A 12433-nucleotide genomic window follows, 5' to 3' on the forward strand; every position below is an offset into this window, starting at 1 on the left:
ACAGTCTCTGCTCGTCTAACCACCATGGGCCATATAGGGCTTTTAGTTTTAGCCTTGCTTCTTCTCGCCTTTGGAATTCTCTCCAAGGTAACATCCGTAATTCAGACTCGCTATCTCAATTTAAAGTCAAACTCACTTATTCAGAATAGCTTATCCTTCATGATTACTGTCTGCACTCAAATCAAGCACTTTTGTTTTTGTTTTTTGTTATTTTTACAGTTGTCATGTTTGTATTTGTTGCTTTCCTCTTTTATAGTTTATTGATATTATTTATTGTTATTTATTATTTTCATATTGTTATTGTTGCTAATTCTTGTTCTTGATGTATGGAGACTTTGAGTGATTTGAAAAGTGCCTTAAATAAATAAAATGCATTATTATTATTATTGTTTTTGTCTGCAATATGCTGTCTACATTTAAACTGAATATAATGATTCAATTACCTGATCATTTATTAATATGGCTTGAATTCCCATGAATGCAGACTGTGATTTTGCACATACACATCCACACAAATAGCATGACAGATATTTAGAGCAATATAATAGGCATTTGTGAACAAAATCACCCAGGGACTGAGTGAAATTCAAATTGCATTTATTTCTCATCATTCAAGGTCTAAAAAGGATGTTTAACTAAACCAAACCTCCCTATGAGAACATTTACCAGCAGTAAAATATCTTTTTTTAGTTTCCATGAAACTTAAAAATATATGCAATTATCTTGACATCAAGTTCTCTTATAAAAAAAACAAAAAACTAATTCATTAAACAAATGACAAATTGGATAATGCACAAATTAATGCCAACTGCAAGGAATTTGATTCAATTTCTGCTAATGTTTTGTATATTATAATGCAATTTAATTTCACTCATTTGATAAGTGACCTTTGGAGTTGGCGTAAAGGGGATTATAGGTAATTTGTTGTCCATGTCAGTGTGTCAGAGACAGATCTGTAGAGAGAAATGTCATCTGGCAGGAGTGTGAATGTGTGTTCGTGTGTGTGTGTGTACCTGGTAAACCCCACGATCACAATGATAGTAATAACAGTAATTTTTGAGCTTGTGGGGACATATTTTTGGTACCCATGAGGAAAACAGCTTATAAATAAAATCATATTAAATTATGTTTTTTAAAACTGTTAAAAAGTTTTTTGAGATGGGTTTAGGGATAGAATATACAGTTTTTACAGTATAGAAATCGTTATGTCTATGGAATGTCCTCATAGGAATACTCCCAATTCACCCCCAATGGGAGGGAGGGTTGGGGGCACCAATCGTGAAATGGATCTATACCAACATGCGGATTTCCCATCTTTCAGAACATGCTGAATAATGATGATAAAGATGTTAGAGAGCTGGCCCGATCCTCCCTGTTCCTGGACCTTCGAAGATGCAAGGTACCAGGGAGTCAGAGCCCCACTTTCTTGGCTTTAAAAGAAAACCCAGTGAGAAACTTGACACCCATTCTGCTGGTTTTGGTGTCTGGTCAGACTGGCCGGAACTGAACGACCTCTTGAGTCTGAACTGGAGTATCACTGGAGTGGGTGCGGCCTGACTCTGGGACTGTGAGGGTCTCATAAGACATCATTACTGAACCCCTGACCTCTGTCAGGGCAACAGCCACATACGGCGATCACAAACACGTTAACATCCAAAGTTGCCCGGCGAACTCTCCAAGAATTACACCAATATCATCAGAAACAACACTGGACTGGACTGAAACTTCAGGGGAAACTTGCGTGTCTCTCCTCTGCTGATCACTCTGTTTCTCACTCATTTCTTAAGAATACTGCACTCAGTGAGGACATTGCTATTTTTACAGTAAAAGTCAGACTACAAGTTCTTCCAACCAGACTCAACCTTTCTATCTGGTTTCCTACAACTCAGGTACCTCATTGTTTGAATCACACTACAGAACAGATCACTGAAACATTGCCACACATCTTGAATGGCTGCCATGCTTATAAGGGAATGTGCATCACACACCACGACAGAATAGTGGACCTTATAGTGAAAGACATATCAAGCCATTCCTCATCTTCAGTAAAAATGTACAAACATTCCTGTGTAAAACCATCCATGTTTCAGTATTGTAATAGTAACTCTGAAACCTTTACACATTTGTTTGCTAATACACCAGATGCTGTTGTGATTAATGAGGAGATCAATGAGGTGTTCGTTTTGGAGGTTGCATGTTCCTTTGACTCTAGTATGGAGGAAGCCTGTATGACTAAGATTATTTAACACCATCTCAGAGTTAGGTTATCAGAGCCGTGTACTTGTGTTCATATTTGGCAGCTTATAACACACACACAGGCTGGTTGTAAGCCGGTTGTGTGTGTGTGTGTTTGTGTGTATGTGTGTGTGCGTGTGTGTGTGTGTGTGTGTTGAGAAAAAAACAAATATGGGTGATGACCTACAACAGCAAACAAGTATTTGATTACATTCACTTACCAGATTTTCTTGAAAATATTGAAATGATTGTTAAAGCTTTAAAGTACAAAAAAACATCTCAATTATTACCCCAGTAAATTCCCAACTCATCTTTTTTTATCTGCCTCATTATAAAATAATAATCAGTTCAGCAGTGAAGCAGTTTCCTAAACATAGACAAGTAGAAGTCTGACTCATTTTAGTGGAAATTATTCAATTGATCACTCAGAAGTGTTTTTGGAAGACCCTGAGCAGCACTTTGTGTTCCTTTTGTAGTGAGATAAATAGTCTTGTATAGAGATAATTAGTCTCACAGGCCGACATTGAAGAAGGTTTATCAGACACTCGGAGGTGGGGTTTTATGACTTGAGCCAGTAACCCACCAAAAACCCCTACCAGTTCTTCTGTGCTATAAATCACTTTCTTTTGACAGTTTGATCATCTCTATTCAGTTTTCTCCCCCCAAAAAATAGTTTTCATGCCTTTTTCACTATTTCATGCTTTTCATCTTCAGAAAGATCTTTTTTCATCCCCATATTGCATAAGAACCGTGACTTAATGTGGAACAGTCACTTTAAGTAGGTTTTCAATTTACCTAAGAAGACCTGGCAAAGTATTTAATAAACCTGTCTGAGGTTGATATAAATAAAACAAATATTTTCTTTGAAAAACTAAAATCTGAATGCTTATTTAACTGAAATCCAACTGATATGTCACTTGCATAATAATTTGGAACACAGTGTACATACATAGCAGACTTTTTGAGGTTTAATATTCACAAGCATAGTCCATATCGAATTCCATGACATTCAGTGTTATACAGTAAATTCCATTTTTATGACTAGAGCCTGCATTTTCCTCATAGCGTAAATCATAGGGCCCGATATTGCACTGCAAAGAAAACTGGCCAAACCAATAAGATTCATTCTTTCAGAGTCCCTAATGTTACATAAAACTAGAACTTGGTGGTGCTCACAAACAGAGTATTTTGCTGAGCGACAGTGAATATCAGAGGGACCGGCTCTCTTGTCTCTGCACTCTTGTATTTGATGTTAAACATGATAGACAGTGATAAACACCACTGTGAATACAAAAATTTGAATGGGTGTTTGAAAACACGTAAATACTTTTAATTTGACTTTCTTTCTGTCCATGACAAGCAAATGGAAAGTTGCACAGCGCTTTATGTTCGGCATAACGGGTATTTTTGATTTTCCATAAGTGCCACCTACACATTTATGCAGTTCGTTTTGTTATGCAATGGTCTGAACAGACAAATCGCACTCGAAAAATTGATCAAATCTTTACCCCGGTAGAATATGTTTTCTTTTATTTAAACTTTACCAAACAAGTATTATAAGTAAAGTTGATGCACATTTTTAAAAATTTAAATACAAAGTTCTGTCATGAAACTCTAGATGGCACAGGCTGATAGGTCCTTAACTCAATCTGCTTGCAATCACATCATTCTCTATAGGGCACAGCTGATTGGTTTCTGCCATATCAGTAGCCAATGAACTCACTGCTTAACCTTCAAATACTCAGTCAGCATTTCCTGTTGAAGTTGCAGTGCACTTTCAGAAACCCTCCACCTTCCCCAGCTCCACCTGTATAGACCTGCTACGGGTAATTCATGTATGCTATATTGTACAGCAAGCAATATCCATCAATTCACCATCTAAGTTAACTATAGACCCAATATAGTCCGGCTACGAGTAACCCATTCTAGCCAAAATAACCATGAATTTGGTTACATGTCTTTTTTTGCCAAAATAACTTGCGAGATGTATGATATATATATGCAGATATATGCAAGCTGTGAGTTGGCTTAATTTATTTTTACATGTCTATACGCCTGTGTGTCTATTCTTGAGCTATTAGACGTCTATTAAATATTCACTGACAGCCCAAATTTTGCCTTGTTTTAGCCTAGACGTCAGGGCTGTGTTTAGGTAATCCATTACCATGCCAAGGACTTGTCAGGACAGAACTAGGTTTAAAAGTCCACTGAAATGCCTTGAAACACGCAGCTTTGGATAATGCGTAATTTCCACTGAAACAGGAAGCTAAGGTGGGACATCTTGAATGGCTCCTCCCCATTTTCAAATAGCCAGTTATATCATTTAGTTTACCTCACAGACTGCAATTCGTACTTGACAGCACCATGGAAGCGAATCCGAGCACTGCTGATACGTTGAATTCATTAGTAGATGTGTGAATAAATTCTAGCCATTTCTTTCTTAACCAACATACAGTTGGAAAATGGAATTAACCTCGAGCATTTGACAAACCGAACACACATCTCCAACCCATATTGCTCTAAGCCGTGTCAACGGTCGCTTTGGCCAGGTGGTATTTATAGCATAGGGGGGCGGGACGCTTTAGATTCTAGAGAGCATTTGATTGGACACAAGATGTGATGAGAATCTGAAGTCTGTGGTGATGTCATAAAAATCAGTGATCCAGTTTTGCAGAAGTTGTAAGTTTTGTATGCTATCTCCAAAAAGCTAATTTTGTCATTGTTTTGGAACACACCAGCTTATTCATAACCTTAAGGCTAACATATTCACACTAAAGGCTAAAAAACGCCTTGGTTACGACTATAACCTCGGTTCCCTGAAGAGGGAACGAGCGTTGCGTCGAAACTGACGCTATGGGAACGCTTTGCGTGATGACGTCTTGAAGCACATGTAAAATCAGTCCAATGGTGTGGCGGAACGTCAGAGGCGGGTGACGTCACGTACCAGGAAGCTATAAAAGCCGGCCCGAAACAGAAAACGAAAGCTTCGTAAAGTCTGAAGTCGCGCTGACAGGCATGAAGGAGATATGGCAAGGCGACGCAACGCTCGTTCCCTCTTCAGGGAACCGAGGTTACAGTCGTAACCGAGGCGTTCCCTTTCAAGGGAACTCGCGTTGCGTCGAAACTGACGCTATGGGAACGTCTATACCAACGCCTCCATAGCTACAAATGTCTGTCCTGTGTGTAATCATGTGAGCAGCACTAAGAAGACAAAACATGAGACCCTGGAGCAGAGTCTAAATCCAGAGAGTAGAACCTGACGAAGGTGTGCGGTGAGGACCAGCCTGCCGCATCACAGACGTCCTGTAACGATACTCCTGATATAAGGGCCTTAGAGGCCGCCATACTCCTAGTAGAGTGCGACCGGACAGCCAAAGGAGAAGGCTGCCCAGCCGCCTCATAAGCAAGTGAGATAGCCTCAACCACCCACTTGCTCATCCTTTGCTTAGACACCGGACCTCCCTTGTTAGGAGACCCAAAGCACACAAATAATTGATCACTTTTACGCCACAGGGCAGCTCTGTGGACATAAGCGTCTAACGCCCGAACTGGGCAAAGCAAATTATTAGCCTCCTGGTCCGCATTCTGAAAGGGAGGAGGACAGAAGGCCTGCAGAACAATAGGTCTAGCCACATTAGTGGGGACCTTGGGGATATAGCCCGGTCTAGGGTGAAGAAAAGCTTTGACCATACCCGGAGCAAACTCCAAGCATGACGGAGCAACCGACAATGCCTGGAGATCCCCTATTCTTTTAAGAGAAGAGATGGCGAGAAGAAACAGAGCTTTCAGAGTTAGAAACTTCTCAGGAACCTCCTCAATGGGCTCAAAGGGGGCCATGGAAAGGCCTTGCAGCGCAACGGACAAATCCCATGGTGGCACCCTAGAGCGAACTGCAGGCCTCAGCCTCCAAGTGCCACGAAGGAAACGAGATACCAGAGGGTCTTTCCCCACAGACATTCCACCCAAAGGAATGTGGTAAGCACCTATGGCCGCCACATAAACCTTTAAAGTGGACGGGGTCAGACCTGCAGTGAACCGGTCCTGCAGGAACTCCAGAACTGTACCAATTGGGCAGTTGACTGGATCCAACCGACGGTCACTACACCAAGAAGTGAATACTCTCCACTTCAGGGCATAAAGTTTCCTCGTGGAGGGAGCTCTGGACTGTAGAATGGTCTCAACAACCTCAGTTGAGAGACCTGACTCTATGAGCTGGGCCCCCTCAGAGGCCAAGCCCACAGGTTCCACAGTTCTGGGCGGGGGTGAAATATTGAGCCCCCTGCTTGGGACAGAAGGTCCCTCCTGACAGGAAGCTCCAGAGGATGCCCGTCGAGGAGGGACACAAGATCGGGAAACCATACTCTGCCCGGCCAGCGCGGGGCTATAAGAAGTAGATGGACCCGGTCCCTGCGAACTCTTTCCAGAACTCCCGGGAGCAGAGCCACTGGGGGAAAAGCGTACAGACGTAGCCTCGGCCACGTCTGTACCATAGCATCCAGTCCCAGAGGAGCTGGATGCGTGAGGGAGAACCAAAGTGGACAGTGAGACGTCTCTCGAGACGCAAACAGATCCACTTGTGCTTGGCCAAACTCCCTCCATATCAGCTCCACCACCTCGGGGTGGAGCCTCCATTCCCCGGGCCTCGGCCCCTGTCTCGACAGAGTGTCTGCTCCTATATTCTGTACCCCGGGGATGTAGGCTGCCCTGAGTGACAGCAACTTCCCCTGGGACCACAAGAGGATATGGCGTGCCAGATTGGACAATGGGCGCGAGCGCAAACCCCCTTGGTGGTTGATATAGGCGATGTGTTGTCCGTATGCACTAACACATGGTGTCCCCTGAGATCTGTGATAAAGCTCCTCAGAGCCCGGAAGACAGCTAACATCTCTAGGCGATTGATATGCCAGGAACGATGATGGTCTTCCCACAGACCTTGAGATGAGTGACCCTCTAGGATCGCTCCCCAGCCCGTGAGGGAAGCATCCGTCGTTAGCAGTTTGCGACGACAAGGAGCTCCCAGCACTGGGCCCTGGGACAGGAACCAGGGTTTCTTACACATAACCAAGGCACGTAGGCATCGCCGCGTGACCTTGATTGTGCGAAATGGGTTGCCCCTCGGGGAAAACCCTCTGGTCCTGAGCCGCCACTGCAGGGGCCTCATGTACAGTAGTCCAAAAGATATCACGTTGGAAGCTGCTGCCATGAGACCCAACAGTCTCTGGAACTGTTTGACAGTGAGTAGCTGGCCTAGCTTTACACTTTTCACAGCTGCAAGGATGGAATCTACACGTGGCGGTGACAGGCGCGCCTGCATCGACACTGAATCCCAAACCACGCCTAAAAAAGTGGTCCTCTGAAGTGGAGAAAGCACACTCTTCTTGGCGTTCAGCCGTAACCCCAGCTCTTTCATGTGGGCGAGAACAACATCTCGATGTTGAACCGCCAACTGATGCGACTGAGCTATAATCAACCAATCGTCGATGTAGTTCATGATGCGAATACCCTGGAGGCGCAGAGGCACCAGAGCTGCATCCACGCATTTGGTGAAAGTGCGGGGTGATAAAGCCAGGCCGAATGGAAGAACTCGATATTGGTATGCTTTGCCCCCGAAAGCAAACCTCAGGAACTTCCAATGACACGGACGGATGGAAATATGGAAATATGCGTCCTTGAGATCTATCGTGACAAACCAGTCCTCGGACCTGATCTGTGGCACGATTTGTCTCAAAGTTAACATTTTGAACTTGAGCTGCATGGCTGACTCGTTCAGAACTCGAAGATCTAAAATGGGACGCAATCCCCCGTCCTTTTTTGGAACTATGAAGTACCGGCTGTAAAACCCGGTTTCCCTGTTGGAGGGAGGTACATATTCTATGGCCCCTTTCTCTAACAGAGTGTTTACTTCCTGTTCCATAACCAGAACCTGCTCGGGGCCCACCACTGTGGGCAGGACCCCCATAAACCGAGGTGGGCGTTTCTTGAATTGTATCTGATACCCTTTTTCCACGGTCTGCAGGACCCAACGAGAAACATTTGACAGTAGCTTCCACGCTGTCAAAGATTCTACTAGAGGTACCGGCGCACCGGCAGGGAACGACCGAACAGACTGCTCTAGCACCCTCCTCAGAGGGGGCGGGCATCCCGAGGCCACTACGTTTCCGGGTGGACCTTGAGATATGTGCTCGCCGGAGACCGCTGCGCCCTGTAACACCGGAGGCGGCAGGGTTGGCAGAACGGTCCCCTGAGGGCACCGAAGAGAGACGGGCACCGTGAAAAGAGGTGTTAACCGCTCTGCTTCGGGGGGAACTACCCTCATTTGTCCTGAGCCCTCGGACGTCAGGACCTTTTCCCAGCAGCCTTCTTGGCAGTAATAACGGTCCGCAGATCCGTTTTACCCCTCGAAGACTGCTGGGTTTGAGAGCGCCCTCCATGTCCCCGAGATTTTTGTGGGGGAGCACGGGAGGACACACTCTGTTTTTGAGTGGCACGATGTTCAGCGCTCTTTTTAGAGGAGTGAGGCTGCTCCCGCTCAGCAGCCTCAATGAAAGAACGGCGGGGGAGAAGTTTTTGCAGTGCAGCTGCCTGTTTAGAAGCTTCTTGAGATTTAGCTACCGCACGGTTAACTGCATCACCAAAAAGACCGACAGTGGAGACCGGAGCATCTAAGAGAACGTGTTTCTCTTTATCCTTTATATCGCTCAGATTGAGCCACAGATGCCTCTCAGTGGCCACCAGGGCTGCCATAGACCACCCGATTGATTTAGCGGTCTCCTTGGTAGCCCTGAGAGACAGATCTGTGGCTCTGCGTAGTTCGGCCACCGTGTCAGGACCAATTCCCCCGCCCTCCTCTAAATCCCCCAATAATTCTGCCTGATATGCTTGCATAATAGACATCGTATGCAGACACGCTGCAGCTTGACCAGCGGCTGCATACGATTTATGAACCAGTGCTGATGTGAATTTTACTGGCTTAGAGGGAAGTGAAGGAGCCTTCAAGGAAGATGCCGTTGCTGGAGAGAGATAGCTCGCAAGTGTCTCCTCCACCTTTGGCATCTCCCCATAACCATATTCTTTATATTTATGAATGGAAGAATAGTGGGATGTTTGTGGTGTATAAACTCTGAATGAAACTGGTTTTCCCCACGATCTCGACACCTCGGTGTGGAGATCGGGGAAAAACGGAAGGCTTCTGCGCTGAGGCTGTGCACGAGATGGCAGGAAGCGTTCGTCGAGCTTACTTTTCGAACGAACGTCCTGCCTATCCTCTGGCCACTCAATTGATAATCTTTGAACTGCTCTCGTGACAACATCGAGCAATTCCTCAAAAGCGTGAGACTGAGGTGGCGAATCCTCAGACTCAGGTTCAATACTAACAACGTCCAACTCCTCAGAGCTGGACAATTGCAGTATTGGTGCCTCCATCGGGGGGGGAAGAAACCGCAGCGCGTGCTTCCACACCCTGATGAGAGGCACTGGATCTATCAGAAGGATGTTGAGATAAGGCAGAGCCCGTCTCAACATCCACTGATAAATCCATTTGTGAACCCCAGGTCTGAGATCGACGCCGTGCCTCGGCAGCGGCGGGACCCAAGCCCTGGGGAACGTGGTCGGGATTGAACCGAGCCAAGCGGGATCGGAGCGTACGCAATGGAAGCGCCTCGCAATGCACACAGTCACCACCCTCGAGTGCTGACTGGGCATGCTCCTCACCCAAACAAACAACACAAAGAGTGTGATCACCTCCCGTTAAATAACGCGGGCAGGGATGGACACACACTCTAAACTTCTGCTTGCTCGCCATACTGAATATATATATATATGATATAGACAGACAGCACCAAATAACAAGGACAGATTCAACACAGAGCGCAACTGAAGACTCAGAAAGCTTTCGTTTTCTTTTTTGGGCCGGCTTTTATAGCTTCCTGGTACGTGACGTCACCCGCCTCTGACGTTCCGCCACACCATTGGACTGATTTTACATGTGCTTCAAGACGTCATCACGCAAAGCGTTCCCATAGCGTCAGTTTCGACGCAACGCGAGTTCCCTTGAAAGGCAACTTACATTTTGATTTCAGGAGACCTTTAACTTGATATGGCTTGAAATGGAAACAAGATGCATCTTATTCTCAACAGTCAAAGAAGTCAATCCTGTGCATGTTTACATACAAAACAGCACAGATGAACACAAGAATGCATCCTGTGTAAACAGCCTTTTACTCTCTGAGTCACAAATGGTCACAACTGTGTTGTAGCTCAGAGTGGCTTCAGGATAAACTCAATTTCATCATGTATTTGCGGTCGAGGGGTCTGTCGACTGGCTGGTGTGTGCAGAGGGCAGAGGCACTGACCTGCTGGAGGGTGGTCAACGGCTGCTCTGAAAAACACACTGTGATATAGTCTTTACACAAGGACCTCCTGGCATTTCTGGAGCTGCAGCCAACACACACACACATACATGCTAGTTAAGACACAGAAAGATACAGTGTAAACACATTCATGTGTGTAAATACAAACAAATCAGAATGCATATTCTGCATACACACATAAAGCTGCAACATTTCATCCAGCGACACATACAAAGTGAGAACATGCATGCGCGCACACACACACACACCACAGCCATCTGTCAGACACAAGTCCCCCCTGTGCTCTGGCTGTCGTAGATATAATACAGTCTGCTGATTGGTTAAATCTGTTACCACCTTATTATAAGACACAGGGACCTGTGATAAAACGCACACACATGTACAATAAATAACTTCCTTTTTCGCAGGAAGTGGAGAAAACGAAACACTTGAGGAAAAGAGAGATGACATTCAGGGAGAAGGACATGACAGACATTCACATTAAACTTTCAAACCTCTATAAATCCGTTTTTCACCTGAGTGCTATTTCAATCTCTCTCCATTTCTCTGCATCGTCTCATTCCATCTGTTTCATGCGCTTCTAATCATTCATCTATATCCAGCCTTCCAATCATTTTCCAATCTGTGCCGCTTCCTCTGGAGTGCTGTTCAATAAGGCTCTGAAATTTGACCTCTTACATCACGTTGGCACACAGGCACTCACACAGACACAGGTCCCTAATGCCCTGTTTTTTAATTAACACATTATTGCTTTGTAGTAATATTACCAGAGGAAGAGAGAAAGAGAGAGGAGGATGGTCAAGAGTCAGACTAGGACAGTGCCACCAAGTGCAGTGTGAAACAAAAATCTACCCCACGCAATGGCTTCAAATTGACATGCATACTAAATTGCAATCGGCCTTATTTTGTACATTACCATTCAGAAGTTTGGAGTTGGCAAGATTTTTTTATATATTTTAAAATGTCAATTATTCCTGTGATGGCAAAGCTGAATTTTAAGCATCATTACTCCAGTCTTCAGTGTCACATGATCCTTCAGAAACCATTCTAATATGCTGATTTGCTGTTTAGAGAAACATTTCACATTGTTATCAATGAAGAAAACGGTTTTGCCACTTAATATTTTTGTGGAAACTGTGATACATTTTTTACCCGGATTCTTTGTGGAATATAAAGTTCAAAGGAACAGCATTTATTTGAAGTCTAAAAACTTACCTAAAACTTTAACACTGTTCTTTTGCTGCCTTGCAAACTCATGTATTTCCTTCAGGAAAAGCAGATCTTGTTTTGGGATGTAACCAATCGTGTGTGGCCAGACGGTTTTTGAAGACTCTGGCTTTTATTTTTCTCCCACACAAGACGGAAATAGGCTGCCAAATTCAACAGATTTAAGTATTTTGCTGTTTGGCACCACAATAAGTTGTGTTTACACATTCCCATGCCATATGTTAACACTCATCTTTGAGGGTGAAACATTTGATAGCCAAAAAAGAAAACAGAAACTAAACCCCATTGGTGTGAGAGTTTTGTGTGAGTGTGCGCTTGAGTGAGAGAGAGAGAGAGAGAGAGAGAGAGAGAGAGAGAGAGAGAGAGAGAGAGCTACTGCCAAATTGACAGTGCTGTAGATAATCCTCAGCAAACAGGAAGTAAGTAAATGTCAGCACAATTACACACACCTTCACATTCACAAAATCAACAAACACCAAGTGGGGTTTTCATAGTGGGTTCCGGGGACCACCAGGGGTCCACAGGTAATTTCAACAGGGAAAAAAAGAAAAGAAAAAGAAAAACAATTCTAAAGACTAGATAAAATAAGTTACATTTTGATT

The 12433-nt window shown here is 44.5% G+C and overlaps 1 protein-coding gene across 5 annotated transcripts in view; it reads right to left on the bottom strand.

Annotated features, from left to right (window-relative positions):
* dlgap1b (discs, large homolog-associated protein 1b) overlaps positions 1-12433 on the bottom strand; it is a 156910-nt gene that overhangs the window by 129171 nt on the left and 15306 nt on the right. For 3 of the 5 annotated variants that reach the window (XM_082183315.1, XM_082183317.1, XM_082183313.1), the window contains exon 2: positions 10587-10668. The exons of the other annotated variants lie outside the window; for them this stretch is intronic. The gene's annotated coding sequence lies outside the window, so the exon portion shown is untranslated. The remainder of the gene's footprint in view (positions 1-10586; positions 10669-12433) is intronic. 5 annotated transcript variants of the gene reach the window in all.

Source organism: Leuciscus leuciscus, assembly GCF_965113295.1.
Source record: "Leuciscus leuciscus genome assembly, chromosome: 11".
Lineage (NCBI taxonomy): Eukaryota > Metazoa > Chordata > Actinopteri > Cypriniformes > Leuciscidae > Leuciscus > Leuciscus leuciscus.